Source organism: Lactuca sativa, chromosome 4, assembly GCF_002870075.4.
Source record: "Lactuca sativa cultivar Salinas chromosome 4, Lsat_Salinas_v11, whole genome shotgun sequence".
NCBI lineage: Eukaryota > Viridiplantae > Streptophyta > Magnoliopsida > Asterales > Asteraceae > Lactuca > Lactuca sativa.
This window is the reverse complement of record NC_056626.2, coordinates 9,590,854-9,609,815: the sequence shown is the minus strand read 5'-3', so window position 1 is coordinate 9,609,815 and position 18,962 is coordinate 9,590,854.

Here is an 18,962-nt window from a genome sequence, read left to right as displayed (position 1 = left end):
GAAAATGCCTGAAAACCCGGGTGTTACACTACATATTATATATGTGGTATATGAGACTGAAAAAAAAACGACTTACGAGACGAACAAGAACTCGTATTTCAATTTCGACCCAAATTTGTTTCGTGTTGTGCTTTATGATTTAAAGACATGAAACCGGCAATAAGGGTTATTGTCGTGTCCATGTTAAATATAAAAATTGTCGTATCTTGTTGTGTCAGCTAAAAATACGATGTGACTGTCCAATTATAAAGAATGACCATTATCATGTTTCGGGGTTATCGTATTTAGTCAAAGTTTGACTGTAAGGGTTGTAATCTTCAACTTAAGAGATGAAACCGACATGGGTGGTTCTATGTGGGTGTCACTAGTGGCACCGGTAACGCCTGGTTTTTTCGGATGCAGTACCAAAAATTTTGAAATTTTTTTAATTTTTTTTACTATCGTGACACTACTAAAATATTCATGACACCCTTATTTTGAAATCCTGCGTCTACCATTGGAAACCGATCATAAGGGTTATTGCTGGTCATAAAGGTTATTTATGGTCGATGATGTCAAAAAAAAAAAAAAGATCAAATATGAACAAAAGTATCGATTGACTATCATTTTAAGTCATTTTTCTAATTTCATAGTTCACGTAGATACCACGAATTTGTCACATATATGTCAATCAGACGCTAATCTACTATAACCGGTTCGTAACAGTATAATTTAAATACAAAATAAAATTATAATGGTTAATGATATACACAAAACATAATCAACTAAGAACAAAAGTAGCAATTAGTTACCTTCATAGAATGAATCAATCTTTCCATACAAATATAAAAACAGACTTATTAAATAAATCATTTTTCCATACAAATATTATAACAGACTTATTAACATAATGTAGGAAAGTAACACAAGTTATTAAAAATGTGACAAGGGCGGTTGTTCGGTATTGGTGAACCACTTAACCCTTCTTTTTGTGTTGACTGAATTGATGATCATATTTGTATATTATAACTAAGATTTTTACTTGAATATAATCTGATAAGTATTTTACTAATAACCAAACATGCTAATATCCAGAGTTAGTGATAATAACAAGAGTAGAATACTAATAATGCTACTATCTAGTTCTAATCTTTAGTTGGCATATATCAATTTTGGTTTGTTTTTTTATTCTCTTCTATTACTTTTTTCTGTTCATATTCTCGATAATTAGGATACGAAGGAGGATATAATAAATTTTATTTAGTTCAGATGTTTCTGTCCAGTTTTCTATTGAAGTTTGATTTATGATTGAAGATTAAAAAAAAAACAATTTATTGATTATTCGAATATACATTCCAAGTCAAAAAGGGATCATACATTTTAATTAGGCAATGTTTTTTTTTTCTTTTCAGTTTCAGCATTACAAGTAAATTCAAACTAAAATGTTACGACTTACGAAAAAGAACGATCTTGCTTATCTTATAAAAACTCAAAAGAAAACACATTATATTAACTATGAATAAATATTAGTAAGTCCATTCGATACATTCAGACCAATTCTTACGCACTTTATTTATAACAATTAATATTTTGTCCTTGAAAATAAATAATCTTTATTCTATTATTTTAGATATTCGGGATGTTAATAGTTAATATATGTTACAACTTAGAAAACAAAATAAGATACTCTCTCCATTTATTACTTGGTAAATTACAAAAGTTGTATTTGGATTATATGATATTTTCAACCTTGTCACTGAATCATGAATTAAACAATTTCAGCAGTGGTGATTCCGGGTTTTGAATCTGATATCATAAAGAAGAATCAAAGTCGTTTCACATTTATAATACAAAAGATGCAACTAAGTTGGAAAAATAAGCTAAACTATGATAAACCTTTATCTACACAAGTATTTACAATATATAGAGAAAATATACTCGTAAAATAAAAATCAAACGTCTAACAGGTTCCTTTTGATCCGCTTGTAAATAAATAAATATGATTCTCCGATAGAAAGAAAAGTAATAAAAAAAATTGATATAACTTTAAAATTTGATCGAAGTGAAAATCATCTAATGTGTTTAATTTGTTATCTCTAGTTTGTAAAGAGATAAATGTTAATTTATGAAGACTAATTTACCTTTTGGTTTTATAGTTGTTAGTCAATCAAACATGATGAAAATTTGTTATGTCAACTTTGATCTTATTTATGGTTTTTAAATCAATTTGTTCATCATCTGTCCTACAAATAAATTTTAATATGTATTTTTCCAACAAAAATCAGATACAATAGTCTTTCTTTTTGTTTCGAACAAATCAAATGTTTTCTTCATATTCTAATGCTTTAAACCATTAAGATCAGTATAAAAACAACAATAAAAACATGAGAATTATAAATCAAAACAAAAATGTTGATTAAACTAAAAACAAAATTGAAATCTCAAAGAAATGTAACGATATTAACATAGATCAAATAACTTATAATATTAAAAATGTTGCTAATCAGAAAAATATGAAAATTAAAATTAAATTAAAAAAAAGGTTATCAGATGAGGTCTTTTAAGGAAAAAAAATCAGATTTTATTTGAAAAATATTATATATATATATATATATATATATATATATATATATATATATATATATATATATATATATATATATATAGAGAGAGAGAGAGAGAGAGAGAGAGAGAGAGAGAGAAAGAGAGAGAGAGCGAGCTAGGTTCATGTATTTAAAATAATTATTGTGTTATTGTATACACCAATAAGATTTTAGATAAATCAAATCATTTAATAAATAATATAAGGGTATTATAGTAATCTTATTATTAGTTAATTATGGTAAAATAGATATATAATTGGATATTAGTTGTATTCCTAGTAAATCGCAAGAAGCACAAATATATTTATAACATTCAATCGGCATCAAGATTCAAAACCCAAAATTGAAGCCAGTATCGTTCCTGATCCATCGTATGATCCTAAATTGAAAATTTAGTCGATTATCAAGATGTAAATCAAAGTCAACACCGTCTCTAATCTATTGATTTTTATTCTTCTACAAAATTTGTCTCACTCTCGCACTCCTCTCACACACAGAAATTTGTCTTGCTCTCGTCTCTCGCACACAGCACACAACACTCGTCTCTCTATCAATCGCCGATAATCACGTTCGCACCAGCAATCGGCAACATCTTCAATCGCCGATAAGCGGTTTAAACCGGTTTACTGCTTTAGTTGACCGATTCGAGCATGAAACCCGAAGCACCTTGATCAATATTGAGATTTGAGTATGCTCATAAATGGAATCAGCCACTACTAGAAAAAAGACCTTTTACGACGCTCATTGCGCGTCGTAAAACGCTCAGACGACGCGCAAATGCGTGTCAAGGAAGGCCCTGTCATAAAGAGAGACGACGCGCTTTTGCGCGTCGTCTATAGACGACGCGCATTTACGACGCGCATTTATGACGCGCAATTACGACGCGCGTTTACGACGCGCAATGCGTATCAAGGAAGGCCCTGTCATAAAGGAAGACGACACGCATTCGCGTGTCGTAACCTTACGACGCGCGTGTTTATGACACGCAATGCGTATCAAGAAAGCCCATGTCAAGAAAGGCCATGTCATAAATAAAGATGACACACATTTTTGCGTATCATAATTTTAAATGTTAAAAAAAAAATTATTTATGGATTTACTAATTTTCAAATTAAATTTGCATTTAATGTCCAATAATAGAAAATAATATATCATATATAAAAAATATAATCCATTACATAAAATTTAATGTCATACAAAAATACAATACATTGTAATACATTGGTATTAAGGGGACCTAATTGTACATTGCTATTAAGAGGTTTTCCCTAACTATATAACCTATTTGTATAACCAAGTCCAAATGAAAGTATCCACGACCTTCTTCCAGCTGTGTTAGATTCCGAACGAATTAACCTATATATTAATAAAAAAAATAACATTAACATATAGCAATAAATAATAATATTAATAATAATAATAGCCATATTAATAAGTGCATTAAGTCAAAAAGAAAACACAACTACGTATTTGTCTATTTTGTTGACTGGATGAACTATGTGAATGTGAGTAAATGACCCTATTACCCTTCTGTACATATGAATTCAAAAAGAAACACCCCTTTGTATGTACTATGTCAAAAAGCATCACCCCCTAGTGAACTATCTGAATGCAAGTAAATGACCATTCTACCCCTTTGTATTTGTTAGGTCAATAAGAAACACACCTATATATATGTCCCTTTTTTTACTAAATGAATAAACTGTTTGAATGCAAGTAAATGACCATTTTACCCTTCTGTATCTATACCCATCAAAGTAAAAGATGTTGAATGATAAATGATACATTAATGGATGATATGTCACATAACACATACCTAAAAAAAGCAAGAAATGGCTTCATTAACTTTCTTTTCAGTAGAACCCCATGATGATTGAAGATGTGCTTGTGAAAGAAGACAACAGCCAAGAAGGTGAAGAAGTGTGCACCATTCGTAGTTTACACCCTGCATACCACTAGATGTTTGATCCTTATTTCAGGTTTTATAACGCTTCTGGTCCCTATTCCAAGTAAAATGACTATCTTTTTCAGACCAAAATAGACATTTTATTTGGACTATAGACCAAAAAATGCTACAAGCACCTCAGTTGAGGACCAAAATTGCAAAAATAAGCTATTCTCAGGGACCAAAATCGTAATTTACTCTAACCTTAAAGATACTATTAAGTTAGTTATGCACAAAATAAAATACTAACTTTTCTATTCAGTGGAAGAGCTCTAAACCCATTAGCTCTTGAAGCCACATTCTCATTTCCAGTATTGCCCTTTTGTGTGACACCAAAAGATATTCAATTACATGTTAGTAAACAAAAAAATATAAAAATGCAAAATTCGATAAAATAATAGTGATATGTGGATTTATAATAACCTTATCCTTTGTGACCTTTGTGCCCTTTGACTTGTTGCAAGATCAGGTGGTCTAGGAACAATAATATGCAACTTACTATCCATGCCACCTTCCTATATAACCATAAAAATAAAAATATAATTAAAAACTAAAAAACGAAAACGTCTAAAAAATCATTCACAAGATCAAATGGACCACATATAATCTGTATGTTACCTTTTTTGGTGCCTTGTGGATAAAATTAGCTTGTTGCTTTGTGTTAGTGACCTGAGATGTAAATTATAGGCATCAAGTATTTATCCTTTAATATAATAAGTGTGCAGAAACGTTTCATTACAATGATAAAAGGGTATTTATGACCTTACACAAGAGGCCTCCCTCGAGCTTTTGTCTTTTGGCTGCTTGACCTTCTACATTAATAGAATTGTTACCCGATTTTTGAACTCTAACACACAATGTTATAAAGTTTTTTCAAATTTATGGTTTATAAAACAATAATACATTATCCTGTTTGATTCTTTTTCCATTCCTATCTGCTTTTAACAGTAATTAAGAAGCATAATCACAAGAATAATTTCAATTTCAGCAGTATAATTAATACCTGGAATAATCCATTAAATGTTCTTGATTTTGTTTAGCTAATTGACTTGCAGTAGGTTTCATTAAAGTTGAAGATCTAGGAAAACTTGGTTTCAAACTTGATTTTGTCTTAGATTTATAATTATCAGTTCTTTTAGGCTGTTGCTTCTGGAAGTTTGGTAGCCTCCTCTAATTTGTCTTCTTTGAACAAAGAGTTTTCATCCATTCTTCTTCTATCATCTGCACTTATTCTCTCTTCTACTGTCATATCACTACGAGCTTTTCCTTATCAAAACATCCCTATTTATTAGACAAATAAAAATGACAACATTAACCCCATAATGATTTCAAATTCTTGGTGGGGCAAATCAAATGTTAGAAAAACCCTTTTATCTTAGAAGCTTTTATCGAAAAGAAAAAAAGCTCTGAAAAAAAAAACTTTTGCGATTTGTAAGTTTGCCATGAAAACCATTTTGAAAATTTCTTTTTAACTATTCTATATTAAGATAAATTATAGAAAGGAAAAAAAAACTTATATTTTGGATATTTTTACAGAAAAAGCTTGTAAAAATGTATAAAAATAAGGGCTTTTTTTATTTCATGTAGCACAGCTGCTACTCCTCTGCTTACTTCCATCAAGCAAACAACATGTTTGGTAGCCACTTTCATATAATTTCTTGTGGGTGTGTGTGTATGTGTTTCTTTATCCTAATGGTGATAGTTTTCTCCCCAATAAATATTTGCTGCCACTTTCATTGTGGATATGGCTAAGATTAGTGAGAAAATAACACAACTGAGATAGTTTTATGGATCTTATCTGACCACAATCTTTACAGGAAAGTCTCTTGTTCCTGTGCATAAAACCACCATCAAGTTCAAGACTCCATTACTCCCCTTTCCAAGAACTCAAGTGTTCCATCGTTATTGCAGATCAATCATGAAGACAGATACAACATTACCTATCATAGTCAAGGAAATTCACTCCATGATCTTGGAGATACTCTCGAGGCAGAAAACGATGATGTAACTCAAGAAAACAGATTACTCCAAGCAATGAATAAAATATTTACCAAAGTAATTAATGGGAGTTTTATACAAAGGTATATTACTTTAAAAAAATATTTACCAAACTATTGTGTTTTGAAACTTAATTACCAAAAGGTTGTAAATTGAAGTTTTTATGAGGTGTATTATTTTCTCTTTTCTAATTTTAAATTAACTTCTTTTGTTTTAATTAGCTTCTAACTTCATCCCTATCACCATCATATAATGTCGAATACCATTAACTTTTATCAGGCAGCCATCTTTCTTCGTCTACAAAAAGTAAACAAAAAAACTCAAATCTACAATAAGCGAAAATTAAACCTAAAGTTTCAAATAAATATTTACCCCAAAAACAAATTTAACCTGAAGCTACTAAACCAAATATAACGGGGTTGATCACTGATTGTATCAGAGACGAACTAGAAGGGGAAATGGGTCCGGTGAGATCAAGGGAGTTGAGCACTATTTGATTAGAATATGAACAAACACAGGGCAAAGATCAAATAAACTTTCTTCCAGATAAACTTTCTTTATTTAATATATTTTGACCAATTTTGAAAAGATGTGTAATACTTCCAGGAAGAGGATCAGATAAACTTTCTTCCAGATCATCAACAGGATACCCATTTTGAAAAGATGAATATTCTTTATATAATATATTTTGACCAATCTTGCTTCCAATTTGCTCCAAGTAACCTAATAATTTGCATCGTATGGTATGGATCCATTATAAGTTAACACAAAAAATGAAAAAAAAAAGACAGAAATACCCCTCTCCATACCTGCAACAGATGGTGCTGCTTCTTTTGCTTCAAAAGCTTCACAGACTTTAGATATATCTATTATTGCATCACTCATATACGGGCGAAGAATATTCGACTCCCCAAGATCAAGAAACATGTTGTGAACCTGAATAATTTTGGTTTAGTTCATTTAATGTTTCAGTTAGAAAGATTTTATAAAAATAAGAAGATTTAACAAAAAAAAATCTACCTTGGATTCATATGCGGATAAGGTATTCTGTATCATTCGAGACACTTCATCAAGAGAATGACATGAATATTTTTCATCTGCCGTCTTTTCCTTAGTTTTATTGACTTTGGAAGACTGTAACAGAGACAAAAAAAAGTATGGATTCCTAGCATATGCATACAGTATACCTGGCCTCATTGCATTGAAGCCGGAGCCACCAGCATCATCAGCATTTAATGTGGACATCTGAGCAGGTCTTGCTTGCTTTTCGCATTGCCAATGATCACATCTAACAGGTTCAGCAACTGAAACACAGTAACAAGTTTCACATTGTTAATGATCACATCTAACTGAGGATTTCGACTGTTCAAAGGAGATTCTTATAACTAATTTTGACATAGCTTCCATGTGCAAGAATTACTTCAAAACATAGTAACACAAAAAAGGACAATACATGTAATCTACCTCAATGTTATTGCTATTGTACATTACACTTCAGATTTAATAAAAACATGTGTAGTTCCTTGCTCAAAATATATAATATAGCATGAAAACACAAGAGTCACTCATTGGGGCATTTTATCAAACAGTTGGTGTTCACCAAAAAGTATCCCTAAACAAGCAGTGGTTAATTATTCAAAGATTACCAGGTTGCTGTCTTATGTAGTAACAAAGCAACCAAAAATAACGAGCAATAGCCCAAGTTGTAGGAGCGTAGAGAAATAAAACATCAATTGTGCTTAGAAGATTCAAAAGATTTACAAACAGTGTAATTCAGAAAAAAAAAACTATTGACTGATGTCTTTAATAAGAATTGATTACTCACCTGCATATATAAATGCATGATGGTTCCATCATTGGCAGTGGGTAACAAGTTCACGACATCAACCACTCTGTAGTCACGAAACCTTGTGGTGAGATTCTTGAGGGTTTCAACGACCCTTGTAGGCTCGAGAGTAACCAAGTCGCAGGGTTGTGATGTCATACCGGGAATCCATAGCCAAGTTGGGTGAAGGAACAAGACAATTTAATAAGATAACTCTAAAATAGGAGATAGAAACCTAAATTGCCTTTTAGGTTTTGAAAACGTGAATTCAAGGAGAGGAAAAAACCTTTCTGGGCTTAGAATCCCTAGTTCTTCAACATAGAGCCCTTAATCATAATGATTTTGTAAGGTCTATTTTTGGGAGAAAAAAACCCTTAATATCAACAATCTTGTTCCGCCTTAAGATTTGACGAACGTGAAAGCTAAATTCCATCATCTCCAAACGATTCCATACGACTTCAACCCTTTGTAATAGCCTCTTGAGTTGTTCTATTATATCTCGTACCCATCGATCACCACCAGAAACCCTAGCACGTACTAAGTCGATAGAAAATGAGAGAGTTGGGATTTTAGAAGAAAATAAAAGACCTCCAACTACCTACTAAGAAGCAAGACGCACATTAGGGTTCTTCGTCTGTTTGTTGTTTTGATTTATCTATGGGAAATCAGATACAAACGAGAATCAAGCTTTGCATTCCATAATTCATAGCGATAACTCATGGAATTCACATAGCTTCATTAAGCCAAACCATGGAAAAGAGAAATGTAGAAACGAAGGAAGATGAGAATAAGGCGGGGTTTTCTAACTTTTGGGGATTTTGTTTCCCGCTTAGTTATTAAAGGTTGGAAAATGCGCGTTCCATTAAAATTTATAAAGCGACATCCTTAGACGACACACATTTTATTATAGGTGCCCTCCGTGTTTTTATTAGACACTCATTTAAGGGCGCGCAATAATGCGTGACATAAATTCTTATATTTTTTAAAGAGATGACACTTTTTTAATGTCACACGCTTTTGCGTAACATAAATCAAGGAGTGTCGTGGTTTGCGCGTCGTAAAAGGCTGTTTTTCTAGTAGTGAGCCGATGAAATTAAAACCCTAGAAGACGGTATTAATTGGAGAAGTCGCATCTTGTATCCTACTCTCGTCGGAGGTTTTTCTCCAAATTCACTAGCTTTAATTTTGTTTATTTCCATTAAATTTGCAAAATATGAACAACAAAGGATTGAACACATAGGGTTTAGATGTATTTTGATTATTAATATTATATATGATAAGTTTAAAACAGTGTTTTCCGATGCCGAAACTAGGTACGAGTTAATAGTGAATTTAATTTGGCATTTGGCTTTTCGTCATTCAACTTTGAGATTAGGGTTTTGATTAAACTTTCGACTAGAAATTGTTCATATCATGTATTCATGCTGTGGCACTGTTAATGCTCATCGTTTTTATTGGATTTATATTACGGATTCATAGAAAGTTCCCAGTAAGTAAACACACCAAAAGTATAGTCTGAAACTGTGTTGTAAATATTTGTTTTTTTATTAGGAATCGTTGGAGGAGGGATTGGAGTAGCATCAAAACATCGAAAGGTTCACCGCCTTGCAAACATGTCTGCAACTTATACCACTAATCTTGCCATAGTCACCAGTTGCTATTATGGCAAACAATCAGTATTCACTTCTCCTTTTTGCTATCAATGATCAACAATTGAGTAAACTACTTTCTAGTAATCCCTTATTGGTTTATGTATTTTATACAATTCCAATTCTATCGGAATGGAATCACGAATTCAAATTCTATCGGAATGGAAACACGAATTCTAATTCTGTTGGAATGGAATATAGATATTTTCTCATTGATTATACATGTTCTACAATTTTTGGTTATTGGTTTTGGTGCAGTTAACAAGTCTGCATATTTTTCCAAAGGAATATAGTTTTTTATTTATCATTTGCTAATGTGTTATTGGATTCTAAACTACAATTAGATTTGTGTTCACAGAAATTGATGCTTGAAGAATGGACAACAAAATTGAAAGTGTTTCTTAACAACATTATTCTTTTAGAATGAATTAGTGTATTTGTTAGATTTTTGATGTTTTTTTTTTCCGATTTGAAGGTTTTTTTTGTTTTATTCTTTTAGAATTGTTACATGTACTCTATAATAATTAATGTAAGTTTTTGTTTAATTCTTCAATTGATGGTTCGAGAATTTTATTATTCTATAAGAAATTTGTCACAACTAGCATTTTAGCTAGGAAATTCTATTCCTGTGTAACCGTTCATCTATTGTAAAACATATACTCTAATTAAATCTCACTCAATGCTCGTTTAGATTCATCAATTATGTTCATCAAATAGTCTGAAAACCCTACAAATCCCAGTTTAAGTCCATATTGGACTAGGATTTCCTTATTGGGCCTAATGGACCAATAAGCACCTAATTCAACTTTATTGGACTTCGAAGCCCTAATTGGATCTTAATTGGACCCAATTCATAAATCTAAAACATTTTGGACCATTTGGGTCTAGAATGATTCATTCTAACCCTAATGGGCCTTATTGGGCCATAACTAATCCAACTAACCTTAGTGAGCCATAAGCCCATTCTTTTATTCTATTTGGGTCGTGAATGCTTCCAAGGGCCCAATAGGCCGAAAATTTTTATGTTTAGGATCCAAAGATCCTAACTAAAGTTAATGGGCCCAAATCTCGGCCCATGTATAAAATAAAAAAAAGGAAGAGAAGTGAAATAGGGGGGGGGGGTTGACTTTAGAGGTGCCACCTCCATTTTGTTCAACATGTATCCATGCAAGCACCCCCATACATCCTTGCTAGTCACCTCACTACCTCTTTCCCCTCTCTTCTTCTACTCTCGGTCGAGAGCCACAACACACACCCATATACTACGTCAAATTCTCTCTATTACTCTCAATAATCATCCACCTTCTTCCTACAAAAATCTCAAAACTTTACTTGGGTTTCAAGAGGATTTTCACAAGAATATCATCATTTCTTGGTAATTTTGTACATATCCGAAGTATATAACTCCTTTCTCATGATTAGATCACTTTTCCTAAATCTTTTTGGTGATCATACTCTTAGAACGCCCCTATAAGCTCGAGATCTACATCAAAGGTGTGCTAAGACCAAAAATCTCTTCCACTTCTTCTTCAAAAACCGAAACATCAAGCAAAGGTGAGTTCATACCCCATTGTTTTCAATTTTCATATGATTTTTGGGGGAGAATGCAAGTAAAATGTGTAGATCTATGTGTTATATGCATGTTTTGTGTGAATTCTTAATTTATTTGGTAAAAATGTGTTAAATCTTAGTAGATCTCAAAATTTTAAGTATTATTTAGCAAAGATCTATGAATTATGACATTATATACATCACATTATCAAGCCAAAAGTGATTACATGTTTAAGATACAAAAGATTTCAACAAAAACCTTGTTAAATGTCAAAATTGTCAAGAAAACAAAAGATAAGTGCAAAAAGCGACATTTATGTTTTTATAAGGGCCAAACAGGTCCTACATGTATAAAAAGGTATTTTTATGTTAAACATACTTTAAAAAGGGCCAAAAATGCAAATTTGAGCTTAATGGGCCAAAACTTTTGGGCCTCACGGTTTTGGGCCCAATTTGCAAAAAAAAAAATGAAGTTTTGGGGTAAAAAATGTTATTTGGCCAAAGTTTGAGTCATAAATGTAAATAAACCAAATTTAGGGGTGAAAATAACATTTATTTTCAAATTGGACCAAAAATGTAAATTTTTCCAAAATTGAGCCGAAAGTGTAAATCTTTGCAAACTAAGGGCTGAAAATGCACTTTTCTGCAAAACTAGGTCTTAAAAGTCAAAATATATACTTTTAGACTAAAACCGTAAATTTTTAGACATTTGGGACAAAAATTGCAAATTTTTATAAATTATGGACTAAAGTGTCATTTTTACAAAACTTTGGGCCTTAATTAAAAGTTGGAGGATTATTAGCCAAAAATATCATTTTTACAAAAAGAAAGCTTCTTATCATCAATCTAGTAAACCTTGAGCTAAAACAAACAACGAAATAAAACAAATGAACGAAATACGTCGATAGCTATTTATTGGGCCTAATTTTCACGTTACTTGGCCACTGGGCCCTAAGGGGCCAATTAAGTGTATCTTGAGCCCAATGTTTTCCATGACGTGTTTATTGGGTTTTGCGACCCACTTACATGTTAATTTGGGCCTAAGTTATGGATTACATGTTTATTGGGTTTTTGTAGCTCATTTACATGCCTATTGGGCCTAAATTACCCTCTTACATGTTATTAGGCCTTTGTGGTCTAATTACATGCTAATTGGGCTTGGAATGGAATTCATATGCTAGTGGATCATAACTATACCGTTGCATAATCATTGAACTTAGTATACTTATATATGTACTTTTTGAATACTAAAACATATCACATATATGTAAACATTAAACATAGTGCGAAAACGGATTGAGAATCTAGTGAGACATGTCGGTTGGCGCCTTTGAGTGTACAATCGTAGCCTATAGTTATAATCAGAGTTTCCTGGTAGGAAACCGGGAGTTTGTTTATAGATCTATACGGGGTGACCCCCCACGCCTTAGTTGTTCGCTACAGCTAGACTAGGCCGGTCTAGGGCGACAAAATCCTTAGCAAGACCGGCATTTGGAAAAATGTCAAGACAAGCAACCTAGTCATTATCATGCATGGTTATAACGGCTCATATAGGGATTCAATACCATAAATTTAACCTTTCGAAGATAAACTCTTCGATTATGTCAATGCAAAACGACTTATTTAACGATACAATAATCTAGACGTTATAAAACAGAAAATATCGGATTTTCTAGGGAAATTATTCACATACATTTATCATATATTCACAATACAATGAATCTAAACTACACTCGTACAAGTTATAACTATGAAATTCACACGTGCATTTATACTTGATTTTTACATCATTTTCATACATTTTACAGAAAATGTCGGATTTTCTGGGTTTTTATGAAAGATACAAAGACTTTTACTCAAACAGACTTATGAACTCACCAACATTATATATGTTGACCGTTTTCAAAATAACTTGTATTCTCAGGTAATCGTTAAGTTGGAAGATTTGCAAGTGTGTATGGATTTGTTTTATGTAACAACACTTATCGCACTTTTAACAATTTAAACTTATGTATTTTAACAATGTACTTGATTTGAACAATGTTAGTTGTATTATGTAATATTGGTGACGAATGTGTTATGTTTCATATATATTCATTGATATGATTATTCAATTGTTAGTCACACGAGCCCCCGAACGTTTCCGCCGTCTGGTTCATGGGTGTAACAAAATTTTTAAAGTCATGATCAAGAAATATGTTCAAGAATATTTTTATTATTTTATGGTTCAAGAATATTTTTATTTTTGAACATACTCAAACATATTCTGCCAGAATGCCGAATTAAAAACCTTATAATTCGTAAAATCGGATTTTTAAAATTAATATGTAAATTTTCTTTATTAAATCTATATTAATTGACTAAAATATCCTTCTAGGATATTTTCAATTATATTTATTTCAATAAGATGTATTAATCACTTTCTTAAAATAAGTAAAATTGATTGGCCTACATTTATGCATATAATAACTCAATAATTACTTTAAATAAAATAACCTAAGCTATATATATATATATATATATATATATATATATATATATATATATATATATATATATATATATATATATAAAAGAAATTATCATAAACTTGTTAAAATACAAAATTAAAAAATAAAAACTACAAGGTCTTTTATAAAAATAAATAAATAAAATTGAAGTTTAATCTGAAAAAGAAAAACTCAATATCTAGAGTTTTTTATGACCAAAAATTAAAAAAAAAAAAAAATACAAAAAATAAAAGGACGTTTTGATCAAAAATAAATTAATCCGAAAACAAATCAATAAAACTGAATTATAATATTAACTTTTAACAACTTCCCAGTTTTTATCCTATTTTTAAACATTAAATTTAAAATAATTTGAAAAATAAAATAAAATTGTGAAAGAATTACAGACAGTAAATATTCTGTGATTACAAGTTGTTCACGTTACCCGACAAGAGAATATAGCTCCCAAACAAAGGAATGCACAGGGAGTTCAGAGGACAAGACAATTCTTTCACTCCCACCAACACCCTATGCGCATTTTAGCACTACAACTCCAACCTCCTTCTCAATATATTCCTTTTTCTTAGTAATATATTATTATTATTCTATTGATTATCTCTTTAAAGAAAAGGTGGGGTAGCTCGTTACCTTTACCTATGCCCGCTTGTTCTGCCGGTAGTCACTGTTACTCTAGTCCATTCCATGCTCCCATACCAAACACACTATTTTTGGGTTATTTTTTAGAAATAAAATGACCAAATATTATTTGAATATTTAATTGTAGCAGTCCATTTATATTTGAACAAAAATAACCACAACATGTCTTGAACCACTTGTTTCTTATTCGATTCAACCCGATAACCGATGGTTATCGGAACAACTGCTTGATTTCGTGTATTTAAATGGAATCTCGAATAGGGCAACCACCACAATTCTAGAACAACATTTCATGACTCTTTGAAATATGTGAAAATAGCGGCAGATAACGAAGTAGTGATTTTTCAGGTATGCTATTACTTCATTTATTTGTTGTTTTGAGTAGGGATGAGCATTTGGATCGGGAAACCGGCCGGAACTGGATAGAACCGATCGGGTTGGGACAAAGACGATATTCCTGTGGATTTTTGGAACCGGGAACTGGTAGAGCCGGCAAAAACCGAAGCCGTAACCAAAATATTTCTCAAAATAAGTTGCTATTTCTCGAGGATTGGTTTCAACATTGAAGACCCGACAAGAACCGGTAGGAACCGGAACCGGTAGAACCGGCGGTCTGATTCGGTTCCTATTTTCCACCAAGTTCGGTTCCCGGGCCGGTTCCGGTTCGAGTCGATTCCGATGCTCATCCCTTGTTTTTAGTATTGTGATTTTAGATAATAAAAAATGTATTTTGAAAGGTGTTATACAACTGCGGAATATGATGAACTATTTCGAAACATCTTTTTATTTCCAAATTCCAATTAGAAACGCTATGGTAGCCATTAAATAGTCTTAGATGTCTTAGATAGCTATATAATATTGTTTGTCCTTCTATTGAACCGACTTGTCTAGAATGGATTTATATGTCCGGAATGAGATGAACATTTTGTAAAGTCGTAAACCAACATGGTGTAACAAAATTGAGATTTTAAATGAACCTAACTATGGTGAAATTTATTTAAGCATTACGGAGATTCTTTAAAAATGCATGAAAACCTGAGCTTGGTGCAATTATTCTCGGTAAGCTCCAACATTACATGTGACGCTTTTTCTTGACAGTCGTGTTTAGGTAGATGGCTAGATATCCATGGCGGTATGGAAGAAAGCCCATTTGCTTACACATTACATGTTCTGTGAAGAAGTTGTTACATATCCAAAAACAAAGTGAACGAAATATTCTTCACGATGGACCACTATGAACTCTTCTTTAGCAAGAGGAAATTGTTAGATATTGGGTAGGGTTTATGCTGTAGATATGGATACCCCTAGGATCGTGTAAACATTTTTCGAACTAATATTTCTATCTATGTCCGGGTTACAAGAAACTTAACCTATAATAATCCCAAGGGGACATTTACGGATCTAGGCATAGAAACATAAGCCAAATTGTTAGAAGATTCTGATTTTGTATGAAGAAAAATGAGAGCTAAAAAGGTTATATTTTTTTTCCTCAAGAGGAGAGTCGTTTATATAGAAAACGATATGTAGGATTTCCTACTAGGGTTGGCCGTCATGGGTTCCTTTGGAAACAAGTCAAGGGAATCTGAAATTAGTGAGAAAATCAATGGTTTCCAAAACTGACGATCTTAGTCATTTTTATCATAATCCCCTCAAGAATTCGATTTTTCCACTATGTATCCACTTCTAAAATCCAAAGAGTTTCTGGGGCGCTGCCTCAAACCCGGGGTACACTTACGAAGCGGGTTTTCTTCTAGATTGGTCGTCATGGGTGCCTAGGATAATCCTAAAGGGACACTTACGAAGTGGGACCCCAGCCAGGGGCTCTGCCCCTTGGACCCCGCTAGGGGAGTTGCCCCTGGTCCCCGCTAAAGGGGCGCTCCCCCTTTGGAAACCCCGGACCCAGGGACGCTGCCCCCGACTTATCGTTGAATTGGCTTGTAATTCGATCTTGTACATGCGTACACTCCGCACATACCCAAACATATATTATAATACAAATTATGAAGCCCATTAGCTCACATGTAAGTTACAATTACACAAAATGTCCTGGTGACACTGAAATCACCAATAAAAATTTGTCTTATTATTGGGTTGCAATTTATTGATTATATCGCACCTACTTCGTTTGGCCGTGAGTTCCAGTTACATGTGTTTCCTTTGGTTCCAATGGGTGACTCGGTGAAGTTGCAACATGTAGACGGTGTATTTGAAAAATCCCTTAATCAATTACCGAATGAGGATGTGGCCTGAGTGTCTTTGTTGTACATATTGGATAAAGGGTTTAACAGTCGGTACGCTTGTTAGCCCGTAAATGATGAATTATTTGCCCTCGTATCCAATTTTCAGTAGTTCACAGGGCATCACGTAGTATAACATTTTCATTTTCCTTTTATTGTCATTTCTTTTTTGTATATAATTAATAGATTATTTTGATGACATGGGTACCCATGGGGCAGGGTAATTTGATATTAAGTTTATATTCAGTTGTTGACCATATTTAAAAAATTGAACGAAAGTATGCATCAAGTACAAGTGAAAAAATAGAAAGTGATGTACACCGTGTTGGGGTTTATATACGATTTCAAGGTAATATAAATTATTTTGAAGTTATAATTTTACGCAATTTGTTTGCTAATATTATGATGTGTTAATTTGTTAGATTTGGATTTTAGAGTTGTGTAACATCCCGATGTCGATGTATGTTTAGTTTTAACCCTATGTACGGATAAATTTTGCATTTTAGTCCTTGAGTATAAGAAAGAGTGCAAAATGGCCCATTGTGGCATTTTGGGGATTTTGAGCTAAGGGAAGTATGTTGTGTGTATGTTGTGTACGTTGAGCGTACTAGGGCAGACCTTAGTATGTTGGGCGTACGTAGAGAAAGTTCAAACCCTAATTTTTAGGGTTTGGTCCATATATAAGCATCATTATAGCATCATCTATCGTTCTCTCATTAGCCCCATCTAAGATTTCAACCCTCTAGCAAAGCCTAAGTGAGAAGAGTGCTTTGAGCTCATTTGTGTGCCTTTTTGATGTTCTTGAAGGAAGAGAAGTTGGTGCAAGGACCTTGAAGTTTGGAAGCAACTTAGATCTGGGATTCCATACTTGCTAGCAACCTCCGGGAGGTAAAAAGTTCACAACTTGATCACTCTATCTTGTAGATCTAGCTATTTCTTCCTTTAGGGCACTTTTGGTCCCAAATATGGTGATTCTTGAGCATGGCATGCTCTTGACCAAATAAGTCGTCCTTTCATACCTTATAGGGGGTCTTAAGTCATAAAAATGTGGTCTTGATGGATAATTTTACTCCATGCATGTTATAGAAGGTCTTAAGGCATTAAGATGTTGAGAGTTTGTCTATTAAGCACTTAATGGATATGCAAAGTCATAAATCTGGAAACTTTATGACTCTTGATGGTATTTTGGATCTACAATTGGATGTGTTAAGTCGGAGAAATAAGCACTTAATGGGTTAAGTAGGAGACTGCTGCATACGTTGGGCATACCGAAGGGTATGCTATGCGTACGTAGATCTAGCCCCAACGCCTCTGATAGCTAGTACGCCTCGCGCACATCCGGACTACACCCCGCGTATGAAGCTTGAGCTTACTCGGCTGCGTTGCCTCGGCTATTTTGACTCGTTTGACTTGTTGAGTTTTACCAGTTTTGACCAAGGGTATTTTTGGGGAAATGTTATTAATTTAGAATGGAAATATTTTGACATTTAGGATTTGGGTTAAGCCGATATTTGGGAGCAGAGTATTGATCAACTATTTGTCAGGCTGTGAGGTGAGTTTTCCTCACTCTACTACGAGTCGAACGCACCAAGGTCGGACCATTGGATTGATATCCTGGTTTTACCGTATGTTGTTATGTTGTAGTGATCTGTTAGATCTGTATCCTGGTATATAGGATGTTGCTATGTTGTTGTGATCTGTATCTTGGTATATAAGATGTTGTTATGCTGTAGTGATATGTTAGATCTGTATTACCACCTGTATATGCTAGATATTGATTTTTATGGTATATGTTGATATGTGATGGTGTACCGGGTTGATGTGGTCCTACTTTGTGTTGAAGGCCAAGATACCCTGGGCGGTCGGATAGATTGAAGGCCTGCGAGGCGAATTGGCTGTAGTCCCGATGAGACGGTCCAGTCATGCTGAAGGCTCTGTATGCATATTGTTGTTTGTTATCTTTATGTGGTGGAACTTTGGGGAACTCACTAAGCATTGGCTTACAATTTTAATTTTGTTTTAGGTACTT